Raw genomic sequence first — 25,178 nt, forward strand, 5'->3', positions numbered from 1 at the left:
GATGTTTCTTCTGACTGTAAAACAAAAGTTGTGAGTGAATCTTGCGTATCTTCCCCGCCAGAGACCCGGGTTCCATCCTGACTATGGGTGCTGCCTGTACGGAGTTTGCATGTTCTCCCTGTGACCACATGGGTTTTCTCTGGGTGCTCTGGTTTCCTCAACATAACAAATATGTGCAGGTTTGTAGGTTAATCGGCTTCGGTAGATTGTCCCTGGTGTGTAGGAAAGAATTAGTGTACGGGTGATTGGTGGTCAGTGTAGACTCAGAGTGCCAAAGGACCTGTTTCCATATTGTATCTCTGAACTAAACTAAAACTAAATAGGCTCGTGGTGTTTATGTTAAATACCATAGGGTTTGGAGAACACAGTACATAGAAAATGAACAGCAGAAGAACAGGCCCACAATGTCTATGCCTAACATGACGCCCAGAAGGTCTATGCCTAACATGATGCCAAGCCAAACTAATCCAATCGGCCTGCACATGATCCTTCCCACTCCATTCCTTGCATATCCAAAAGCTTATCTAAACGCCTCTTAAATACTACTATGATATCTGAGTTTCAGTTTAGTTTATTGTCACGTGTACCGAGGTGCAGTGAAAAGCTTTTGTTGCATGCCAACCAGTCAATGTTAAGACAATACATGATTACTAAGTTATCTTTGCTGAGGATTGTATATTTTTGCATTTCGAAGTTGGGTGCTGCCATTTTTGCCTGTTACATTTGGAGCCTCAATATTATTCTCTCAATATGAGCTTCCATTTGCTCTACACCCTATAGATATAGACCTCTAAAATAGAAAAAGCACCACAAGAGTGGTGATTCTGTGGAATTAATTGCCACAGGCAGCTTTGGAGGCCAAGTCAATGGATATTTTTAAGGCGGAGATAGGCAGATTCTTGGTTCGTAAGGGGGTCAGGGGTTATGGGGAGAAGGCAGGAGAATGGGGTTAGGTGGGAGAGGTAGATCAGCCTTGGCGGAGTAGACCTGATGGGCTGAATGGCCTAATTCTACTCTTACGAACGTATGAACAAGAAGTGAAATGGTGGTAAATAAATATATTGTGTTTCTACGATGTGTTGCGTTACTAAATGTATTGTGTTAGCATTGCTTATGACTAGTTTGAATATTTATCATTGCAGGCAAATGAGTGTAGGTTTGCGTATGTGTTTATATTTTATCAAACAATAGCAAAACAGGCTTGAGGGGATTGTTTAAATATCGTTTCCCCGCACAACACAGCTAATGTCTCAATTAAAATGAATTGTTCTTCATACTGAGAGATGTAGCTCATTTTTCAATTTCATGCGTAGACGACTATCTCTTGCCTGTGACCATAATTACACTTGCAATGACAATGAAGGGATCGCAATTATGGCCATTATTCTGTGGAAGTGGCAGCATGATTCCTACAAGCATAATTTAATGCAGATTCTGCAAAGCTTCAGTGGCTGATTAAATCCCTTTCCTTAGGCTTTCTTGTTTTATAGCCTCCTCCATTTCCATTAACAAAGATCATCTGAATTGATGAAAAATGCAAGTGTTTACCAGGACTGAGCTTTAGGGAGAGAGGTTGAGTAGATTGGGACTCTATTCCTTAGTGCGCAGGAGGATGAGGGGTGATCTTATAGAAGTGTATAAAATCATAAGAGGAATAGATCGTGTGGATGCACAGAGTCTCTTGCCTGGAGTAGGTGAATCGCGGACCAGAGGACGTAGGTTTAAGCTGAAGGGGAAAAGATTTAATAAGAATCTGAGGGTTAACTTTTTCACACAAAGAGTGGTGGGTGAATGGAACAAGCTGCCAGAGGAGGTAGTTGTGGCTGGGACTATCCCAACGTTTAAGAAACAGTTAAGGGGCTGACCCACTGCGGGGACCTAATTGGCGAGTTTAGAAGAGTTTGCCCTCGACTCATACTCGCAGCATGGTCGACACGAAGTCCTAGGAGGTCTTTGTAACTCTCCTTCATGCTCGAGAATAGTCCCCGCGTACTCGAGGCCTCAGCTAGGTAGCGCCGTTTTTTTCAATATGCTGAAAAATGCCCGCGAGTAAAAAAAGGTCGCCATGGAAAAAATCGATATTTTTTTACTCGTAGGTTTAGTCGAGGTAGGTTGTAGTAGGTTGTAATGCTATTTGGTAGGTAATCTAAGGCAATCAAAGGAAATCGAAGGTAGTCGAAGGTAAAGCTCGTTGAGAACAAAAGATAAGTAAACCGACCGGTAATGTTAAATGCCCGCTAAACTTTACTAAGTTGTCTGGCTTCTTAAAAGTGTCTCCACTCCATCTCTCCCCCCCTCTCCCCCCGTCTCTCCCCCTCTCTCCCCCCACCACTCCGCGCTCTCTAAAGGACTTACCGTAACTGTGCCAGCCGTCTTTTACCTTCCTGTTCATCGTGGGTGTGAATTTCAGACAGCGTTCCCCCACTTTCCCTGGCCCCTGCCTTTGCGATGTGTGTGTGTGTGTGTGTGTGTGTGTGTGTGTGTGTGTGTGTGTGTGTGTGTGTGTGTGTGTGTGTGTGTGTGTGCGCGTGTGTGTGGGGTTTTTCAGGCGAGTGCCCTCGAGCTTGAAGGTCGAAGACATCACTGAAAAGTCACGTTAGTGGGACAGGCCCTTTAGACAGGTACGTGGATAGGACAGGTTTGGAGGGATATGGACCAAACGATGGCAGGTGGGACTGGTGTAGCTGGGACATTTTGGCCGGTGTGGGCAAGGTGGGCCGAAGGGCTTGTTTCCACACTGTATCACTCTATGAGTATAACTCCATAACTATGCAATGTCACAATGTCTTCTGCATGGTTTAACCAGCTGTTAATAGCAAGCTAATTATTACTTATTACAGCAGCACAAACTCTCTCTGGCCTTGAAAGAATCAGTTATATTTCCATGATTTCCTCAGATTTTTCAAAACAATATTTTTATTTTACTTTAGAAATATAGCGTGGAAACAGGCCCTTCGGCCCACCAATGCCACGCCAACCATCAATCACCCATTCACACTTAGTTCTATGTTATCCCACTTTTGCATCCTACACACAGATTTTACAAAATTTACATCCCTGTAAATCTTCTACAATCTTTCCAGTGTAACGCCATCTTTCCTACAGCAGGGTGACCAAACCTGAAGATAATACAGTTTTAAGTACGACCTCCCAACATTTTCCACAGCTGTAACATTTCGTGTTCGTTTTCTAGGTCTGCACAAAACTTGAGAGTCTTTAATTTACAACAGAAGTCTTTAATGCTTTACTCAATACTGGCAGCAAGACAACTCAAAATGGCTGCACACACACACACACAGACAGGATCAACTATATACAAAACATCTCCCTTTGTCTTGTGCAGCGCCACCTGCTGCACGGGAGGAGCAACGGGTCCTCCCACCCCACACAGTCCACCAAACATCACATAACATAAATCCGAACTCAGTTCCCTGACCAATGAAAGCCAGTATGCCAAAGGCCTTATTGGCCACCCTATCCACCTGTGATGCCACTTTCCAGGAAGTGTACACGTGTACTCCGAGATCTCTCTGCTCTTTAACACTCCCCAGCCCACTACCATTCCTTGTGATGGTCCTGCACTGGTTTGACTTCACAAAATGCAACATCTCACACTTATCTGACTTCACAAAATGCAACATCTCACACTTATCTGACTTCAATTCCATTTGCCTTTCCTCCTCAGCCCACTTGGCCTGCTGTAATTTTTGATAACAGTCTTCACTGTTTACGATACCATCTATTTTATTGTCATCTGCAAACTTATTAATCATGCCGTACACTTTCTCATCCAAATTGTTGATATAGATGTCTGTGTCTGTGACGAACATGATGTCAAGATAAACAAATCTCATCTGCTTGCACAAGTTTCACATCTCTCCGTTCCCCGCATAACATACAAAATGTCAAAATATTTCAAGTTAACGATGCTTCCAAAGATTGTCGAGTAGTGCAGAAGCCATCCGTTAAAAGATGTATCAAGAGAGCAACATTGCACTCAATAACAATGCAGAGGACACAACAGTTATTCCTAAAACAAATTGTGGTTGCCCTTCAAGACATATGTTTCCAGATTGTGTGTCCAATTAATTGTACTGATGAAAGCTAGGCTATCAAACACCTCCTGCTCTGTTCGTTGCTTCATGAGAGCTGCTCAAGGCGGGATTGTAAGAACAGTTTAGTTTAGTTTAATTTATTGTCACGTGTACCGAGGTAAAGTGAAAAGCTTTTGTTGCGCGCTAACCAGTCAGTGCAAAGGCAATACATGATTACAATTGAGCAACCCGCAGTGTACAGATACAGGATAAAGGGAATAATGTTTAGTGCGATAAAGTCCAGTAAAATGCAATTAAAGATAGTCTCCAGTGAGATACATGGTAGTTCAGGACCACTCTCTAGTTGTTGATCAGACGGTTCAGTTACCTGGTAAGCAACTGTCCCTGAATCTGGAGGTGTGCGTTTTTACACTTCGGTACCTCTTGCCTGATGGGAGAGGTGAAAAGAGGGAGTGGCCAAGGTGAACCTCATCCTTGATTATGCTGGTGGCCTTGCCAAGGCAGGGCGAAGTGTAGTCGGAGTCAATGGAAGTGACGTTAGTTCGTGTGATGGTCTGGGCTGCGTCCACAATTCTCTGCAATTTCTTGCGGACTTGGACGGAGCTGTTCCCAAATAATGCTGTGATGCATCCCGATGTGTTCCCCATCAGTTCGGTTACAATCCAGGGCATCTGTGACATGATTCCAATTACCTTTTGAGTGATAACTTCTCCTCTGGGCTTGTACACTCTGGAGTTTAGAAGGATGAGAGGATATCTCATTGAAACATATAGGATTGTTAAGGGTTTTGGACACGCTAGAGGCAGGAAACATGTTCCCGATGTTGGGGGAGTCCAGAACCAGGGGCCACAGTTTAAGAATAAGGAGTAAGCCATTTAGAACGGAGAGGAGGAAACACTTTTTCTCACGGAGAGTTGTGAATGTGAGGAATTCTCTGCCCCAGAGGGCGGTGGAGGCAGGTTCTCTGGATGCTTTCAAGAGAGAGCTAGATAGGGCTCTTAAAAATAGCGGTGTCAGGGAATATGGGGAGAAGGCAGGAACGGGGTACTGATTAGGGATGATCAGCCATGATCACATTGAATGGCGGTGCTGGCTCCAAGGGCCAAATGACCTACTCCTGCACCTATTGTCTATTGTCTATTGTCTCCCATAACTCACCGCCAAAGTGTTATGAAACTCTACAATTTGACCAAACAACAAAGCAAATGACATTATCAATTTTCATAGGTAGACAAAAATGCTGGAGAAACTCAGCGGGTGAGGCAGCATCAATGGAACGAAGGAATAGATGACGTTTCGGTTTAGAGACCCTTCTTCAGAATTTGATAAATTCTTTATCAATTTTCATGTTCTTTCAATGTCACTTTATTCATTGGGTTGGCAATTCTGCAAACATATTATAAAGTGTTGTAAAGTGTTAAAGTGTTGTAAAATGTTAAAGTACTAAATTTCAAACATTGCAATGATAGGTGCCCAGAAAGTGGTTGGTCCCAGACTGAAGAAGGGTCTCGACCCGAAACGTCACCTATCCATGTTCTCCAGAGATGCTGCCTGACCTGTTGAGTTACTACACCACTTTGTGTCCTTTTGTGTGTTAACCAGCATCTGCAGTTCTTAGTTTAGTTTAGTTTAGTTTAAAGATACAACACGGAAACAGGCCCTTCGGCTGACTGAGTGCACGCCGACCAGTAATCCCCGTACACTAACTCTATCCTGCACACGAGGGACAATTTACAGTCTTTACCAAAGCCAATGAACCTATAAACCTGTAGGTCTTTGAAGTGTACGGGGAAACCAGAGCACCCAGAGAAAACCCACATGGTCACAAACTCCATACAGACAGCACCCGTAGTCAGGGTTGAACTCAGGTCTCTGGCGGTGTCAGGCAGTAACTCTACCACTGCACCACCATGCCACCCTATGTTTCTTCGCCTATTGGTATCAATGGAAATTAATTTTGAGGATGGTTGTACAGGTAGGCACGACTGCAGAGCTGGTACATCTGACAGGAAATTCAACTCTTTGACTTTTGTTGTCCATCAGTTTGACTGAATAATGTTGGTTTCACAAATATGTGATCCCGAAGAGCCATTTTTATATCTTCAATAAGTATTAGGTAAGTCTTTTAAATAGAAGCTAGGCACAAGCTGCTGGAGCAACTCCTGGAGTGTGTCAGACAGCATCTCTGGAGAAAATACATTTATGAGGGTGTTGCCAGGACTAGAGGGTCTGAGCTATAGGGAAAGTTTGAGTAGGCTGGGACTCTATTCCTTGGAGCACAGGAGGATGAGGGGTGATGTTATAGTGGAATCATGAGAGGAATAGATTGGGTAGATGCACGGAGTCTCTTGCCCAGAGTGACGTTCCCGGTCGGGACCTTTCTTCAAACTGAAAGTGGAGGGAGAGGAGAGAGGGGGGGGGGGGGGGAGTGGAGGTAAGAAAAGGCCAGAACAAAGCAGGGCTGGCAAAAGATGAGCAAGGAAGTGTGGAGCCCATAATGGCCCATTGTTGGCTGTGGAACAGGTGGTAACGAAAGACTACAAGGATGCGAACGGGGGAACTAGTGGGATGACTGGGGTGGGGGAGGGAGGAGAGAGTGAGTGCACGGGTCACTTACAATTAGAGAAATCAATGTTTGCACGACTGGGTTGTAAGCTGACCAAACATTCTACACAACTCTTTTAAATATATTGGCCTTATTCATGAGTTCAGAAGTGACAGACTTAATCCATTCGGCCTATCCTGTCTACTCCGCCATTCAATCATGGCTGATCTGTCTTTCCCTCTTAACCCCATTCTCTTGCCTTCTCCCCATAATCCCAGACATCCGTACTAATCAAGAATCTAACTATCTCCACCTTAAAAATATCCATTGAATTGGCCTCCACATCCTTCCGTGGCATCTATCTATATTACTAAAAGTCTGATCTTGACCACTTCCTGTTGTTCTGTATATTGATTTTAGAAAAAACGCAGCCACTTACAGCTGTGATTTTTGGCCATCTTACTCAGAATCCCCCTCCGCTGTGCAGGACAAGAGGATTTTTCCCATTGTTGACAAATAAAATAGTTATTAGTGTTTAAAGAATGTTGAGATTCTCTCTCTTGTCAATCATGCCATGAACGCCACACCCCTTCTGGTGGGAGGGGGGGAGGGACTATAAAACCCAGAAGTGTGGGCGTGGCTCGCTCTGCAAGATGGAGGAGGGAGAGGTCACGACTCGCTGTCTTTAGTGGCCTTGTACCCTGCTTGAAATTGTATGAAACGGCACTTGAATCTGGTGGCCTTGCACCCTGCTTGAAGTGGTAAGAAACTGCACTTGAATTTGGTGGCCTTGCACCCTGCTTGAAATGGAATTTCAAGAAATAGACGTGAGTCAACTGCCAGCCCACCAGCCGTGAGTGAGTGAGCTGCCAGCACAACAGGCTTGAGTGACGGAGCCGCCAGCCCAAGAATCCATTCGGCCCACAATGTCCATACTAGCCCTCTGGAAACCAGTCCCTTCAGCCCACCACACCCATACTAGTGCTCCAGAACCCCCCCCCCACACACCAATGGCCATCAGTATTGGAATTGGTGGAGAGGTGGAATATTGCTTTGTAGGACCAGCCCTCCCGTGTGATGCTGGGACTCAATGGGTCCCACTTAGTCCAGTATGTAATATATAGAGGCCAATGTGTGGAAAAGAACTGCAGATGCTGGTTTATATCGAAGATACTCAAAATACTGGAGTAACTCAGCAGGACAGGAAGCATCTCTGGAGAGAAAGAATATATCGTGGCCAATATATTTAACAGAATGTATTCAAACAATATTGTTTAAATAAATTAGATTTCCTTTAAACATGCCGCTGCTAATTGCACATCATCCTTCACATTGCCGTTTTCTTCTATTTCTGTGATACAAAAAGTAATTAAAATGACTAATGGAATGTTCACCTTTATCTCAAATGAGTTGGAAGACAAAAGAGAGGATATTATGCTTTAGTTGTATAGAGACGTGTCATATATATAAGGCACAGAGACCATCTGGTGTACTGTGCTTGGCAGCAAATCATAGGAAAATAATGTCAGCATTGAAGTGGATAAAGTGATTATTCACACATTATATCAGGACTCTGCATAGATGTTGTAAACTATTCGACAGATTAAGATACGTTGTGTTAATTTAAATGGTTCGGCCCATTGTGTTTCAGGGCAGAAGCACTCTTCATGTTACTCTGGTTGGTTACCATGTTAAACACCGTGTCTATCGGAATTTTCAAGAGTGCCATTAATGTCTATTCTTAGAAGAATTAGCAACATCCTTAATATAGAATGTCGTGGATATCTTTTTAAGAAATGCGAGCGGCACGGTGGCGCAGTGGTAGAGTTGCTGCCTTGAGGCGCCAGAGACCCGGGTTCAATCCTGGCTACGGGTGCTGTCTGTATGGAGTTTGTGCCTTCTCCCTGTGACCTGCGTAGGTTTTTTTCTGGGATCTCCGGTTTCCTCCCACATTCCAAAGATGTACAAGTTTGTAGGTTACTGTAATTGGCTTTGGCAAAAATTGTAAATTGTCACTAATGTGTAGGATAGTGCTAGTGTACGGGGATGGCTGGTCGGTGCGGATCTGGTGGGCTGAAGGGCCTGTTTCCGCGCTGAATATCTAAACAAAACTAAACTAAAGTCAACCATGGATATGATGGCATCTGACGGGAAAATGTGCCGCTAAAGGACATCTTCATGTAGGTATTTTAGCCATTCAACATTGAAGCAAACTACATTCTTATAACATTAAATACATTTGTCAGTGGCGATAGAAATAAATGAGGTTTAAAACACATGCACTGAATGCGGCTAAATTTAATCTGCAGCAGCAGTGCAAAGTGAGTGATAATGAGGTGCCATCCTATTTTATTCCCAACCTGGTCTTCTTTTCCATTGACTTTAATAGAAAATAAAATCAGGCAGACTGTGAGATGATCTGCCTGTAAAATGGCCTGCCAGTTCGCTATAGCCCATTTTGTGCTATTGCTGAAGGCTAATTTCACTTTCAATGTTGCAGTTTGGGAGTGGAGGACTTTAACAGAAGCAGCTGGATACAAATTGTTTTATTGTTTGACCGTCAGCGTGTCCGTGGCGCAGCGGTAGAGTTGCTGCCTTACAGCGCTTGCAGCACCGGAGAACCGGGTTTGATCCCGACTACGGGTGCTCTCTATTCGGAGTTTGCACGTTCTCCCCGTGACCACGTAGGTTTCCTCCGAGATCTTCGGTTTCCTCCCACACTCCAAAGATGTTCAGGTTGGTAGGTTAATTGGCTTGTTAGAAGTGTAAATTGTCCCTAGTGTGTGATGGGTGGTGTGAATGTGAAGAGATCACTGGTCGGTGCGGGCTTGATGGGCCGAAGGGCTATTTCTGCGCTGTATCTCTAAACTAAACTAAACTAAAAACTTGAGGTCAATTATCTGTGGAAATAGAGCTTCCACTTATCTGTGGAAATAAATCAGTTTACTGATCAGATAGAGTCATAGAGTCATACAATGTGGAAACAGGCCCTTCGGCTCAACATGCCCACACCAGCCAACATGTCCCATCTACACTAGTCCCACCTGCCTGCATTTGGCCCACAATCCTCTAAACATGTCCTATTCATGTACCTGTCTAATTGCTTCTTAAACGTTGCGATAGTCCCTGCCTCGACTACCTCCTCCGAAAGCTCGTTCCATGCATCCACTTTGTGCGAAAAAGTTACCTCTCAGATTCCAATAAATTCAGCCGTCTGTAGCAATGAATTCCACAGATTCACCACCCTCTGACTAAACAAATTCCACCTCTGTATGTGCTTTCTATGACTGTGGGTCTAAAGATTAACGTGTGCATAATATGCCTTTCTCAAGGTCTAATTTGATTCTGCTTATTTGCCATACATTAATTTTTACATTTGAGCAAACGCTAATGATTTTGGGGATGTTTACATAAGTTGCCAAAATGTCCATGTAAATCATAAGGCCATTGGGATAGGAGCAGAATTAGGCCATTCGGCCCATCATCCACCGTCCTAACCCCTTTCTCCTGACTTCTCTTCATAACCCCTAACACCCGTACTAATCAAGAATCTTACTATCTCCGCCTTAGAAATATCCATTGAATTGGCCTCCACATCCTTCTGTGGCACATGTAATATATAGAGGCCAATATATTTAACAGAATGTATTCAAACAACATGTTTGAATGAATTAGATTTCCTTTAAACATGCAGCTGTTAATTGCACATCATCCTTCACTTTACTGTTTTCTTCTATTTCTGTGCTACAAAAAGTAATTAAAATGACCAATGGAATGTTCACTTTCATCTCAAATAAGTTAGAAGACAAATGCGAGGATATTATGCTTCAGTTGTATAGAGACGTGGCTTATATATAAGACATAGAGACCATCAAGAATTTGTCAATCTCCGCCTTAAAAATATCCATTGACTTGGCCTCCACAGCCTTCTGTGGCAAAGAATTCCACAGATTCAACACATATACCAACACAGATTTCAACTTGGGAAATTCCAATTCTCTACCGTTTAAGTGATCCAGGGAAAGTCATTGTACTGCTTAATGGCTTAATGCTTAAAGATAAAAAACTGAAAGATAAATTAAACACCAGATGCAAAACTAAATGGTCGTTGTTACAGGAAGTTTTTGTGTGTTTTATGTAGATTGTTTTAACAGCTGAAATGGTTTCTGTATAGATATGAGCATCATTTTCATTTATTATCTTGTTTACAGAGTGCTATGTTCCCCTCAGCCAACCATGAACAATTCTACATTTCCTTGGACATCGTTTGTTTTGATTTGTCCTTTTCACACCTTTTCATTCTCTTTAGAATCATAGTCACAGGGTGATACAGTGTGGAGACAGGCCCTTTGGCCGAACTTGCCCACACCTGCCAACATGTCCCAGCTACACTAGTCCCACCTGCCCGCGTTTGGTCCATATCCTTCCAAAGCTGTCCTATCAATATACCTGTCAAACTGTTTCTTAAATGTTGGGATAGTCCCTGCATATATTATCCCCTCTGGCAGCTTGTTCCAGACACACACCACCCTTGGTGTGAAAAAGTTACCCCTCAGCTTCTTATAATTCTTTTCCCCTTCACCTTAAACCCATGTCCTCTGGTCCTCGATTCACCTACTTTGGGCAAGAGGATCTGTGCATCTACCCGATCTATTCCTCCCATGATTTTATGTACCTCAATAAGATCACCCCTCATCCTCCTGCGCTCCAAAGAATAGAGACCCAGCCTACCCAACCTCTGTCTATAGCTCAGACCCTCTAGCCCTAGAAACATCCTTGTAAACCTTTTCTGCACCCTTTCCGGCTTGGCAACATCTTTCCTATAACATGGTGCCCAGAACTGAACACGATACTCTAAATGCGGCCTCACCAATGTCTTATACAATTGCAACATGACCTCCCAACTTCTATACTCAATGCTCTGACTGATGAAGGCCAATGTGCCAAACACCTTTTTGACCCCCAATCTACCTGCGCCCTACCATTCACTGTGTGGGTCCTGCCCATGTTAGACTTTCCAAAATGCAACAGCTCAGATTTCTCTGTATTAAATTCCATCAACCATTCCTCTGCCAATCGATCAAGATCCTGCTGCAATTTTTACCAACTTATCTTCACTATCTGCAAAACCACCCACTTTTGTATCATCTGCAAACTTGCTAATCTTGGCGTATATGTTCTCATCCTAATCATTGATATGGATGTCAAACAGTAATGGGCCCAGCACCGAACCTTGAGGCATCGGGTGGCACCGCGCGCGGCAGCCTCGCCAACAGTCTGTCATTTCACCCTTTTTGTTAATTTTAGTCTGTTTAAAAATATGTTTTTGGAGGTTTTTATGGGGGGGGGGGGGGGGGGGGGGTAACCGTTTCTCAGTCACTTCATGGTCGAAGATGCGTCTATTCTCCGAGTCGCATCTTCGCCCCCCCCCCCCCGCCTCGCAGCCTACCATCTGGATTGGTGCGGCCTTTCCTGCCGGAGACCGACCAGAGCTTCAGCAGCGGCGCAGCACTGATTTGCCATCACGGAGCGTGACGATGCCTTACCGGGGATCGCCGTCTTGAAGCTCCGGAGTGTTGGGCCTGCTGCTTTAACATCGTGGAGCTGTGGTTTGCGGAGCTTCTAGCCGCGGGCGGTGCAGACTTTAACATCGCGGAGTCCGGGGATCCTTTGCCGAGGGTCGCCAGTGTTGGAGCTCGGCTTGTGGACTTCGGGAGTGCGGTCTCCGGTAAGAAGTGGCCGATTCGGAAACTCCAAGCCGCTGAGAGTGTTCTTCCATTCCGACATCGGAGTTGCGATCACCCTGGCAAGAGGGCCTGAACATCGGGCCACCGTAGCTGCGACTGCGGAGGGCTCAAAGGCCCTGACCATGGGTGAACAACAAGGAAGATGACTGAACTTTATTGCCTTCCCTCACAGTGGGGGAACGTTGATTCCGCTGTGTGGGGGATGTTCATGTTAAATTCTATTATGTATTGTGTTATTTTTATTCATATGGCTGTATGGTATGGAGACAAGGCAGGTACAGGATACTGAGTTGGATGATCAGCCATGATCATATTGAATGGCAGTGCAGGCTCGAAGGGCCGAATGGCCTACTCCTGCACCTATTTTCTATGTTTCTATGTTTCTATATAACTCAAATCTCACTGCACCAATTGGTGCATGTGACAATAAATGTAACTTGAACTTAACTTGAATTTGAAAATTGAACACCACTAGTCAGAGGCCTCCAGTCCGAGAAGTAACCTTCCACCATCACCATCTGCTTCCTTCCATGAAGCCAATTTTCTATCCATTCAGCTATCTCTCCTTGGATCCCACTTCTTTGTACCCTTCCATATCTCTAGTCTCCCCCTCTCCTCATTCTCAGTCTGAAGGAGTATCTTGACTCAAAATGTCACCCATTCCTTCTCTCCAGAGATGTTGCCTGTCCCGCTGAATTACTCCAGCACCTTCTGATTGTTGTGTTGAGCAAGTCGGAATTTCATTGTTCTGTTTGGGACAAATGACAATAAAACATGATGTAATATCTATCCAATCACATGAAATAGAAATAAACTAATGAACTTGTACACTTTGGTATTTGATAAATACTCTCAACCTGCAATGTATCCATGTTCCTGGTAGTCAACATCTCCGATGACCTCTCTTGGACCCACAATACCTCAACTCTGATCAAGAAGGCTCACTAGCGTCTCTTCTTCCTGAGGAGACTGAAGAAGGTCCATCTGTCTCCTCAGATCCTGGTGAACTTCTACCGCTGCACCATCGAGAGCATCCTTACCAACTGCATCACAGTATGGTATGGCAACTGCTCTGTCTCCGACCGGAAGGCATTGCAGAGGGTGGTGAAAATTGCCCAACGCATCACCGGTTCCTCGCTCCCCTCCATTGAGTCTGTCCAAAGCAAGCGTTGTCTGCGGAGGGCGCTCAGCATCGCCAAGGACTGCTCTCACCCCAACCATGGACTGTTTACCCTCCTACCATCCGGGAGGCGCTACAGGTCTCTCCGTTGCCGAACCAGCAGGTCCAGGAACAGCTTCTTCCCGGCGGCTGTCACTCTACTCAACAACGTACCTCGGTGACTGCCAATCACCCCCCCCCGGACACTTATTATTATTTATTCAAATCATTTGCTATGTCGCTCTTCCAGGGAGATGCTAAATGCATTTCGTTGTCACTGTATTGTACACTGACAATTAAAATTGAATCTGAATCTGAATCTGAATCTGAATCTGAATCTCCAATTGTTAACCATAATTTATTCTTTTTCGGTATTTTGGTATTTTAAGTGTACCCATGAAATTCTATTCAGATCCATTGAAATTTCTACCATTTCATTTTTGTTGCCCTTACGGTGTCTTGTGAAGCTCTGTGAAGCAACTCAGACCATTCCCATGTGTTAAAAAATCGATGTAAATTCAATTTTTGTTCAATGAAATTCAGTCTGAAGAATGGTCTCAACCTGCAATGTATCCACGTCTTCCAGCCTTGAAATTGTCTTAACCGTGGAGTTACTCCAGCACTGCGGGTTTTTTTTTGCAAGCCAGCATCTGCAGTTCCTTGTGTCCATATCTTCCTTAACTCAATTTCCTGACTTTATATATGCCAATCAGGGAAGGCCTAGAGTGGAGATGAAGTAGTTCCTCAAAAGGATGCAACAAAACATTTGGCTTCATATATTGAAGAGGACATTGAAGAGAGCGTTAGGGGCGGCTCGGTGGTGCAGCGGTAAAGTTGCTGCCTTACTGCGCCGGGGACCCGGGTTCGATCCTGACTACGGGTGCTGTCTGTGCAGAGTTTGTACGTTCTCCCCATGACCTGCGAGGGTTTTCTCCGGTTTCCTCCCACACTCCCAAGACGAACAGGTTTGTAGGTTAATTGGCTTCGATAAAATTGTAAATTGTCCCCAGTGTGTAGGATAGTGCTAGTGTGCGGGGATCGCTGGTCAGCGCGGACTCGGTGGGCCGAAGGGCCTGTTTCTCTAAACTAAACTAAACTAAACGAAGTGTGCAGATTTTGCATTAGGTGTAATGAGATGCAAGTGCAGCAGAATTTTCAAAATGCAGGATGCTTATGCTGAGGATTTCTAAAAATATATCCGTGCACCTGCCATCAAATGATTAGTCAATCGCTATTTACAATTTTTAAATGGTACCTGAGTCCAAGATATGAACTAAAAATTGATTTTTTCGACACTTGCTGGTTGGCGCTGAATATTCCTATATAGTGCTTAATGTCTCAGCCATGATTCCTGAACCAGCACTTATCTCTGGAAATTGATTTCAGCATATCTTTATAAATGGAAACATGCGGACTTGAATTTATGAAGTCAACGAATTTATGAAGTCAATGAAAATTGTGGCAAATATATTTTTATACTAATGTTACATTGATTGCATTTGCATTATTGAAAGAACCAGTCTGAAAGTGATGTCTGATGTTGCTGTTCCTTCCTCCATTCCTAGTTTACGACCTTGGAATTACTTGAAGATTTGGGCACAAGAAATTTGACTCAACTGTAATTCCTTTAATAATTATGGAATTATGCAGTGGAAGTGTGTATATATTAAATACATTGCATATTCACAAATGTTGGGATAGTCCATGCGTTTACATATATTCTCAAAGCATGAACTTGTGACCAATATTCTCAAACCATAATAGCTATGTGTAAACGCAGGAAGAAGTGGATTATTTATCAATATTAATATTAGCGATGATAATTTAGACAAACAAGTATAATATTTAAATATAAATAGGAGGAGATGCAGAGGAGGTCCTGTGCTGTAATTGATTTGAGGTTGCCAGTTTAATAGGAGCTTGCAAGCAAGTTGGTGAGTTTAGTTTAGTTTAGTTTAGTTTAGAGATACAACGCGAAAACAAGCCCTTCTGCCCACTGAGTATGCCAACAATCAATCACTAGCACCAGTACTATCCTACAAACACTAGCACTATCCTACAAACTAGGTACAATTTATAATCTTTACCGAAGCCACTTAACCTGCACGTCTTTGTATCATGGGAGGAAACCAGAGGACTCAGAGAAAACCCACGCGGTCACAGAGAGAACGTACAAACTCCATACAGATAGCACCCATGGTCAGGATCGAGCCCGGGTCTCTAGCACTGTAAGGCAGCTGTTGGCAGCTCAGTGCAAGTTGTTGCAGTGCATGTTGCAGAAGATGCACACTCCAGTCACTGGGCCAATCAGGTAGACTGAAGTTCCTGTGTAATGTTACGTTTTTTAAAATATAGTTAGAACAGTGTTTATCCAGGCAGAAATAAAACATTCCACACTTCTGTAACTTGTCTTGTCAATGATGGAAAGACTGGGCGGCACGGTGGCGCAGCGGTAGAGTCACTGCCTTACAGAGCCAAAGACCTGGGTTTGATCCTGACTGCGTGTGCTGGCTGAGCGGCGTTTGTACATTCTCCCTGTGACCGTGTGGATCTTCCCCCGGATGCTCCGGTTTCCTCCCACACTCCAACGACGTACAGGTTTGAAGGTTAATTGGCTTTGGTAAAAATTGCAAATTGTCCCGAGTGTGTAGTGTGTGCTGGTGTAGCGGGGATCTCTGCTCGTCACGGACTCGGTGGGCCGAAGCGTCTGTTTTCGTACTGTATCTCTAAAGTAAACTAAACTTGCACTAAATTTTAGGAAATCGATAAACGTTACTCACCACAAATGTTTTGCGATTTTCTCCAGAAATAGAAACAAAGAACTGCAGATGCTGGTTTACAAATGAAAAATACATAAACTGCTGGAATAACAGGAGAGGGGTCTTGACCCGAAACATCACCTATCCATCTTCTCCAGAGATGCTGCCTGACCTGTTGAGTTATTCCAGCACTTTGTGTCTTTTTTGTCATTTACCCTCCTAGCCGAATGAATACGTTTATTGGCCAAGTATTCACATACAAGGAATTTCGCCTTGGTGCTCCGCCCGCAAGTGACAACGTGATATACAGTGACAGTTAGGAATGACACATAAAACATTAAACATTAATAATAAATGTGGCATGTCCAGTTAAATGTAGACACAGTAATAGCTTTGTTGATGGAAACATCTTTGACTATCAAGAAGATTTGTTTGTCTCTTTTTATTTGAATTTTGAATTTAACAGCAATTTGCATACATACAATGATAACTGATAGTGATAATCAGGACATAATTGTACAACAGTATGTAAACGACCCTCAAAACCCTTACCCTTACCCTTACCCACCCTCGCCACCCGGGGACAAACAACACTCACATACGTACAGATCAACACAAATACGATTTAAAAAAAAATATATTAAAAAAATAAATAAATAAAAATAAAAAAATAAAATTTAAAAAAACAAAAAAAAAACTTTTTTAAAATTAAATAAATAAATAAATAAGATTGTGGGGAGGGGTTGAGGGGATAGCAGCTGCAATAAGACAGAGCTGTGATAGAGGGCACTCAGTCCTCTTCCAAGTCCGGAAACAAGTTAAGAGAGTTAACAAGTTCCAGGAAAGGGTTCCATGTATCTAGGAATGTCTTGGTAGAGCCTTTGAGAGAGAACCTAAGTTTTTCAAGCTTTAAGTTGTAGAGCACCTCCTTGATCCAGCGGGCGTGTGTCGGGGGACAGGTAAGTCTCCAGTTAAGCAAAATCAGTCTCCGGGCTAACAGGGTTGTAAAAGCCAGGACCCACTTCAACGCAACAGAGAGGTTGGTGTTGGGGGGAATACCAAAAATAGCTGACAGTGGGTTTGGAGGAATAGTCTGGCCATAGGCTCTGCTTAGCACGTCGAAAGCACTCCTCCAAAAGGTTGCTAGCTTAGGGCAAGACCAAAACATATGACTATGGTTGGCAGGAGATTGATTGCATCTGTTGCAGGTGTCTTTAACAGCGGGGTATATTCTAGATAATCTTGCATTTGTGCAGTGGACTTTGTGAAGGACTTTGCATTGGATTAGGCCATGACGGGCACATATGGAGGAAGAATGGATCAAATCCAAGGCAGAGTCCCATTGCTGGTCTGTTAGTTTCGTATTCAGCTCACCCTCCCACGCAGCTTTTAATGAGGTATGAGGTGCTCCGTCCGCAAGTGACAACGTGATATACAGTGACAGTTAGGAATGACACATAAAACATTAAACATTAATAATAAATGTGGCATGTCCAGTTAAATGTAGAGACAGTAATAGCTTTGTTGTTGGAAACATCCTCCATTCCGGAGGAGGCGCTGTCCTGAACGGTTGCCTGTCCTGCAGCTGTCCGTTTATTTCCCTTCTTTTTTATTATTTTTAGTACGTTGAGTGTGTAGTCAGGGGGCCTAATCTTTTTATGTGTGGGGGGTGGTGGGGGGGAAGGGGGAAACTGCTTTTCGAGTCCCTACCTGGTCGGAGGGGTTGCCTTCCTGCGAGCAGCGACTTCGACCTGTCCTTGCGGCCTACCAGCGGGTCCTGGAGCGACGTTTCCCTGAGGGGACCTGGCCAGAACATCGGCTTTGGCGGCGGCGCAGAACATCGGGTTTGGCGGCGGCGCAGCGCTGGAGCGCTATTGTGGAGCGGGCGATGCCTTTCCTGGGTCGCCGCGCTGGAACTCCAGTATGCTGGGACCGCAGATGAGAACATCGTGGAGCCGCGATTCTGTGGAGCGGCCAGCTGCGGCGCTGAACGTTACATCCCGGAGCCTGGGATCTCTTGCCGAGATCGCCAGTGTGTGGAGCTCCGTTCGGCTTGTCTCCGGTGGGAAGGCGGCCGTTCCTGGCACCCCAAGCCGCTGGGGGTTCTCCCGACGCCGGAGCACCATCACCCGGCGAGAACATCGGGCGCCGTGGCGGCGACTGTGGAGGCCTCAATAGGCCCGACTTTGGGTGGACAAGAGGAAGGGGACTGGACTGTGTGCCTTCCCCCACAGTGGGAATCACTGTGGGGGGATGTTTTTGTGTTGAATTTCTTTTTGAATGCTATGTTGTATTTATATTAGTGTGCTGCAAGGACATCAGAATTTCCCCTGAATAAGGGGATTAATAAAGTTTAATCTAATCTAATCTAATCTTTGACTATCACGAAGATTTGTTTGTCTCTTTATTGATGGCCACTGTCTTTCCACTTGCCCGACACAACTATTGCTGGCAATTTGTAGACCCTTCCTGTACGTTAACCAGGTTTTGCTGTGAGGGAGTATGGACTGCCTCAATATTTTTGGAGCGGTGAACAATTTTAGGGCAGCACAGTGGCGCAGCGGTAGAGTTGCTACCTTACAGCGCCAGAGATCCCGGTTCGATCCTGACTACGGGTGCTGTCGGTACAGAGTTTGTACATTCTTCCCGTGACCGTGTAGGTTTTCTCCGGATGTTCTGGTTTCATCCCACACTCCAAAGACCTATAGATTTGTAGATTAATTGGTCTCTGTAAGTTGACCTTAGTGTGTGGGATAGTACTATTGTACAGGTGGTCGGTGCAGACTCGATGGGCTGAACAGCCTGTTTCCACGATTTACCTCTAAATTAAACTAAAACTATAGAGTAAAATTACCAAGGTGACTACTGTGAGAAGATTCTGGGACACTGACAGAAGATTCTAAGGAATTGGTTGAAAGGGAATTGTCAGGTGGTTGCTGAATAAGACAAGAGATGGCTTCACAGGGAGAACGTACAAACTCCATACAGACAGCTCCCACAGTCAGGATTAACCCCGGGTCTCTGGCGCTGTAAGGCAGCAACTCTACCACTGCGCCACTGTACCTCCAATAGGTTGAGAAGCATATGGGCCAAAGGCAGGTGAGATTAGCTTAGATGGGACATAATAATAATATAATAATAATATATTTTTATTGTCATTGCATGGACAGGTTGAGCCAAAGGGCCTGTTTCCATGCAGTGTACTACTATATGAATCTACTGGGATTTAAACTCTTATCCTTGCATCATTCAGGCTGCCTTCTTATATACTAGTAACATAATCATGATGCCACCTTATCTAAACATACGTAAAGCAACTTTCATTTCAAGTCAAGTTAAGAGAGTTTATTGTCATGTGTCCCAGATAGGACAATGAAATTCTTGCTTTGCTTCAGCACAACAGAATATAATAGGCATGAGTACAGAACATATCAGTGAGTCCATATACCATTATATAAATATATACACACATCAATAAATAAACAGATAAAGTGCAAATAAACAGATAATGGTCTATTAATGTTCAGAGATTTGTCTCAGTTGAGTTTAATAGCCTGATGGCATTGGGGAAGCAGCTATTTCTGAACCTGGACGTTGCAGTCTTCAGGCTCCTGTACCTTCTACCTGAAGGCAGCTGGGAGATGAGTGTGTGGCCAGCATGGTGTGGGTCCTTGATGATGCTGCCAGCCTTTTTGAGGTAGCGACTATGACTACCTCATATCGTATTAATGCATTGTATTTTAGCCACCTTTTTTTTCTGGCAGTTGAAACTGAATGAAGTAAAATGAAGTTTATGCACAATTTTGGGGCCTACAGATTTATATTGATTCTGTTGGAATCATTTCTGGTCTGAAAGTATATTGTCACATAATTCAATGAAATATGAGCACTTTAAAATGATGAACCCATTTATTCTGGTCCAGGCATGTATTTACAGTGTTATCTATTTCCATTATGAATTGTCAGTACCTTACTCATAAAAATGTCCTGTGGGACGGCTTGTCTGTGAGCTATTTCTGTTCGAAACAAGGGGCCGCAGATGCTGGTTAATATACAAAAGGACACAAAGTGCTGGAGTGATTCAACAAGTCAGGCAGCATCTCTGGAGAACATGGATTGGTGACATTTTGGGTTGAGACCCTTCTTCAGACTGAATAATTCCTGAAGAAAGGTCTCAACTCAAAATGTCACCGCTCCATGTTCTCCAGAGATGCCGCCCGACCTGCTGAGTTACTCCATCGCTTTGTGTCCTTTTGTGTATTAACCGGCATCTGCAGTTCTTTGTTTGGTATAGTTTAGTTTAGTTTAGTTTAGAGATACAGCACGGAAACAGGCCCTTCGGCCCACCGGGTCCGCGACGACCAGCGATCCCCGTGATCGCGAATCAACAAAATCCCACGTCACCATTTTTCCATTTACCAAGTCAATTAACCTACAAAACATGTACGTCTTTGGAGTGTCCTTTGTGGTGTCATGTTCAGCATCTCTGTTGCTATGTTTGCAACAAAGTGGGTATTCGGGTGACCAGAAACCTTGAATCATTTCCGTTTCAAAATACTGTGGTTATCTTTCCTCATCTGATGCCTATACAAACCTCTGAGGAAATTTGTACAATCTCATATCACCTTTGTGGGATAGATTTTTATCCTCCTACATATTTACACAAGGTTATGTCTCCTTGCATCACTTTTTATTGTTCAATCAACTACGCAAGTTCATTCCATCCATCTTAATTGGTTTATTTATAAATCAATTACAATTGGGTGTTGTCATTTAACTGCTTAAATTAAAAAGAGATGAGAAGATTATAAACCTGCTACTCTAACATCTGTTGTGGTGACATTATTGGAATAGTGGCTAAACATTTTGAGAAGTTAGATGTAACTAAGATTATGGCTAAGGTCATAAGCTCATAAGTGATAGGTGTAGAATTAGGCTATTTGGCCCATCAAGTCTACTATGCCATTCAATCATGGCTGATCTATCTCTTTCTCCCAACCCTATTCCCCTGCCTTCTCCCCATCACCTCTGACACCTGTACTAATCAAGAATCTATTTATCTCTGCCTTAAAAACATCCATAGACTTGCCCTCCACAGTCTTTTGTGGCAAAGAATTCCACAGATTTGCAGTATTATGGCTAAGGATAATGGTATAGAAACATAAAAACATAGAAAATAGGTGCAGGAGTAGGCCATTTGGCCCTTCGAGCCTGCACCGCCATTCAATATGATCATGGCTGATCATCCACCTCAGTATCCCGTACCTGTCTTCTCTCCATACCCCCTGAATCCTTTAGCCACAAGGGCCACATCTAACTCCCTCTTAAATATAGCCAATGAACTGGCCTCAACTACCTTCTGTGGCAGAGAGTTCCACAGATTCACCACTCTCTGTGTGAAAAATGTTTTTCTCATCTCGGTCCACTATCCTCATCCTTGTTCTGGACTTCCCCAACATCCGGAACAATCTTCCTGCATCTAGCCTGTCCAACCCCTTAAGAATTTAAGGGTATACCTTGAAAGGAGAAAATACTATAATCATGATAGACACAAAGTGCTGGAGTAACTCAGTGAGTCAGGCAGCATCTCTGGAGAAAAGCATCCTTTATCTCCGGAGATGCTGCCTGACCCACTGAGTTACTCCAGCACTTTGTGTCTATCTTCTGTATAAATTTTACTAGAATGTTGCCTGGGTTTCAGCAACTAAGTTACAGAGAAAGGTTGAACAAGTTAGGGCTTTATTCTTTGGAGCGCAGAAGGTTAAGGGGGGACTTGATAGAGGTTTTTTAAATGATGAGAGGGATAGACAGAGTTGACGTGGAAAAGCTTTTCCCACTGAGAGTAGGGAAGATTCAAACAAGGGGACATGACTTGAGAATTAAGGGACTGAAGTTTAGGGGTAACATGAGGGGGAACTTCTTTACTCAGAGAGTGGTAGCTGTGTGGAATGAGCTTCCAGTGAAGGTGGTGGAGGCAGGTTCGTTTTTATCATTTAAAAATAAATTGGATAGTTATATGGATGGGAAAGGAATGGAGGGTTATGGTCTGAGCGCAGGTATATGGGACTAGGGGAGATTATGTGTTCGGCACGGACTAGAAGGGTCGAGATGGCCTGTTTCCGTGCTGAAATTGTTATATGGTTATATGGTTATATGGTTATAAATGTATTTGCAGTTCCTTTCCACATACCATAACTATGAATGTTTGTTGAGAAAATTCAGTTGGCTTGTAAACTAATAAGGTCAAATTAAGGCGGTACGGTGGCGTAGCGGTAGAGTTGCTGCCTTACAGCGTCAGGTCGCCGGGTCCGTGGTTCGATCCCGGCCACGGGTGCTGTCTGTACGGAGTTTGTATGTTCCCCCCGTGACCTCCCACACTCCAAAGACATACAGGTTTGTAGGTAAATTGGCTTGTTATAAATGTAAATTGTCCCTAGTGTGTGTAGGATAGTGTTAATGTACAGGGATCACTGGTCGGTGCGGACTCGTTGGGCCGAAGGGCCTGTTTCTGCTCTGTATCTCTAAACTAAACTAAACTAAACTAAACTGGACTAAATGTTGAAGCAAAGAACTGCAGATGCTGGTTAATGCACAAAAGGACACAGAATGCTGGAGTAACTCAGCAGGTCAGGCAGCATCTCCTGGCGAACATTTATTAGTGACATTTCAACCCGAAACATCACCTATCCATGTTCTCCAGAGATGCTGCTTGATCTGCCGAGTTACTCCAGCATTTTGTGTCCTTTAAGCTCAAATGTATATTTCCAAGTTTCTGAGCTTATACAAGAGTCAAGAGTGTTTCATTGTCATATGTCACGAAACGGAACAATGACATTTTTACAACCAATCTTTCACACGGATATGTAAACATAATACTCTGTAAACACCACAATAAACCACAAAAAGAGGTTCAATACACAAAAAAAACAAAGAAATAATAATAGTGCAAAGACAAATACAATGCCCCCACGTCTAAGTAGTTCGGAGCTTAATTGGAGATTGTAGTGTTTAATAGCCTGGTGGTTGTTGACAAGAAGCTGCTCCTGAACCTGGATATTACAGTTCTCTCTAGAGACTTTAGCCTTTAAAGATACAGAGCAGAAACAAGCCCTTTGGTCGACCGAGACCACACCGACCAACGATCATCTTTAGTTTAGTTTAGTTTTAGAGATACAGCGCGGTAACTGGCCCTTCGGCCCATCGAGTCTGCGCTGCGCGATGATCCCTGCTCATTAGCACTCACTAGGAACAATTTTACATTTACACCAAGACAATTAACCTACAAACCTCTACGTATTTGGAGTGTGGGAGGAAACCGAAGATCTCGGAGAAAACCCACGCAGGTCACGGGGAGAACGTAGAAACTCCATACAGACAGCACCAGTAGTCAGGATCGAACCCGGGACTCCGGTGTCGTGAACGCTGTAAGGCAGCAACTCTATTGCTGCAGCACAATGCCGTACACTAGCACTATTCTACACATTAGAGACAATTTACAAATTTTACCAAAGCCAATCAACCTACAAACCTGTACGTCTTTGGAGAGTGGGAGGAAACCGGAGCACCCAGAGAAAACCCATGCGGTCACAGGGGGAAGCGGACAAACTCCATACGGATAGCACCCATAGTCGGGATTGAACTCGGGTCTCTTGCTATGTAAGGCTGCGCCACTGTGCCTCCGCCTACAGTACAGTACAGAATCTCCTATACTTCTTCCCGAAGGCAGGAGTGAATTGAGAGCATGGCCAACGTGGTGTGGGTCTCTGATGAAGCTGGCTCCCATTTTGAGGCAGGGATTGCTGTGGATCCCTTTGATAATGGATGGGATGTATATAGCGCCTTTCTAATACTCAAGGCACTTTACATCGCATTATTCATTCACTCCTTAGTCACACTCGGTGGTGGTAAGCTACTTCTGTAGCCACAGCTGCCCTGGGGCAGACTGACGGAAGCGTGGCTGCCAATCTGCGCCTACGGCCCCTCCGACCACCACCAGTCACTCACACACATTCACACACATTCACACACAGGCAAAGGTGGGTGAAGTGTCTTGCCCAAGGACACAACGACAGTATGCACTCCAAGCGGGATTCGAACCGGCTACCTTCCGGTTGCCAGCCGAACACTTAGCCCATTGTGCCATCTGTCGTCCCAATTTTTGATGATAAATCCATATTGGCAGCCTGAAGAAATTTAAACACACTAATTTGAAAGTCTCTGCAGATGTCGGCAGTGCAAAGATTCCCAAATGTAACCAAAGATAGACACAACATGCTGGAGTAACTCAGCAGGACAGGCAGCATCTCTGGAGAGAAGTAATGGGTGACATTTTGGGACGAGACCCTTCTTCAGTCTGCCGAAATATCTCAACCTGAAACATCACCCATCCCTTCTCTCCAGAGATGCTGCCTGTCCCGCTGAGTTACTCCAGGATTTTGTGTCTATATTCGATGTAGACCAGCATCTGCATTGCCTTTCTACACCTAAAGGGGCTGTCTCACTTGGGCGACCTAATTGGCGAGTTTAGAAGAATTTGAAAAAATGACATGTTGAAGACCTCCTTCAACTATGTAGAAGACCTCCTTCGACCTCCTTCGACTGTTGAAGACCAGCTTCGACTAGCTACGACTAACTTCAGGAAAATTGGACACCGAATAGTGGAGAGTGAAGACGACCTCCTTCGATCTCCTTCGACCTCCCTTCGACTATGATGAAAACTATCTATGACTACCTTCGACTACCCTCGATTACCTACGGCTAACATGCCGACCTACTGCGACCTACTACGACTAAACCTACGAGTAAAAAAAGTATCGATTTTTTTTTAATGGCGACCTTTTTTTACTCGCGGGCATTTTATAACATATTGAAAATACCGCCGCGCCCTAACTGAGGCCTCGAGTACGCGGAGAA

At 44.1% G+C, this 25,178-nt stretch overlaps 1 protein-coding gene across 2 annotated transcripts in view; it reads left to right on the plus strand.

Moving 5' to 3' along the window:
- The window catches only part of ralyl (RALY RNA binding protein like), a 405,283-nt gene that overhangs the window by 288,761 nt on the left and 91,344 nt on the right, over nucleotides 1-25,178 (plus strand). The window lies entirely within an intron of this gene.

Source organism: Amblyraja radiata, chromosome 4, assembly GCF_010909765.2.
Source record: "Amblyraja radiata isolate CabotCenter1 chromosome 4, sAmbRad1.1.pri, whole genome shotgun sequence".
NCBI classification, from domain to species: domain Eukaryota; kingdom Metazoa; phylum Chordata; class Chondrichthyes; order Rajiformes; family Rajidae; genus Amblyraja; species Amblyraja radiata.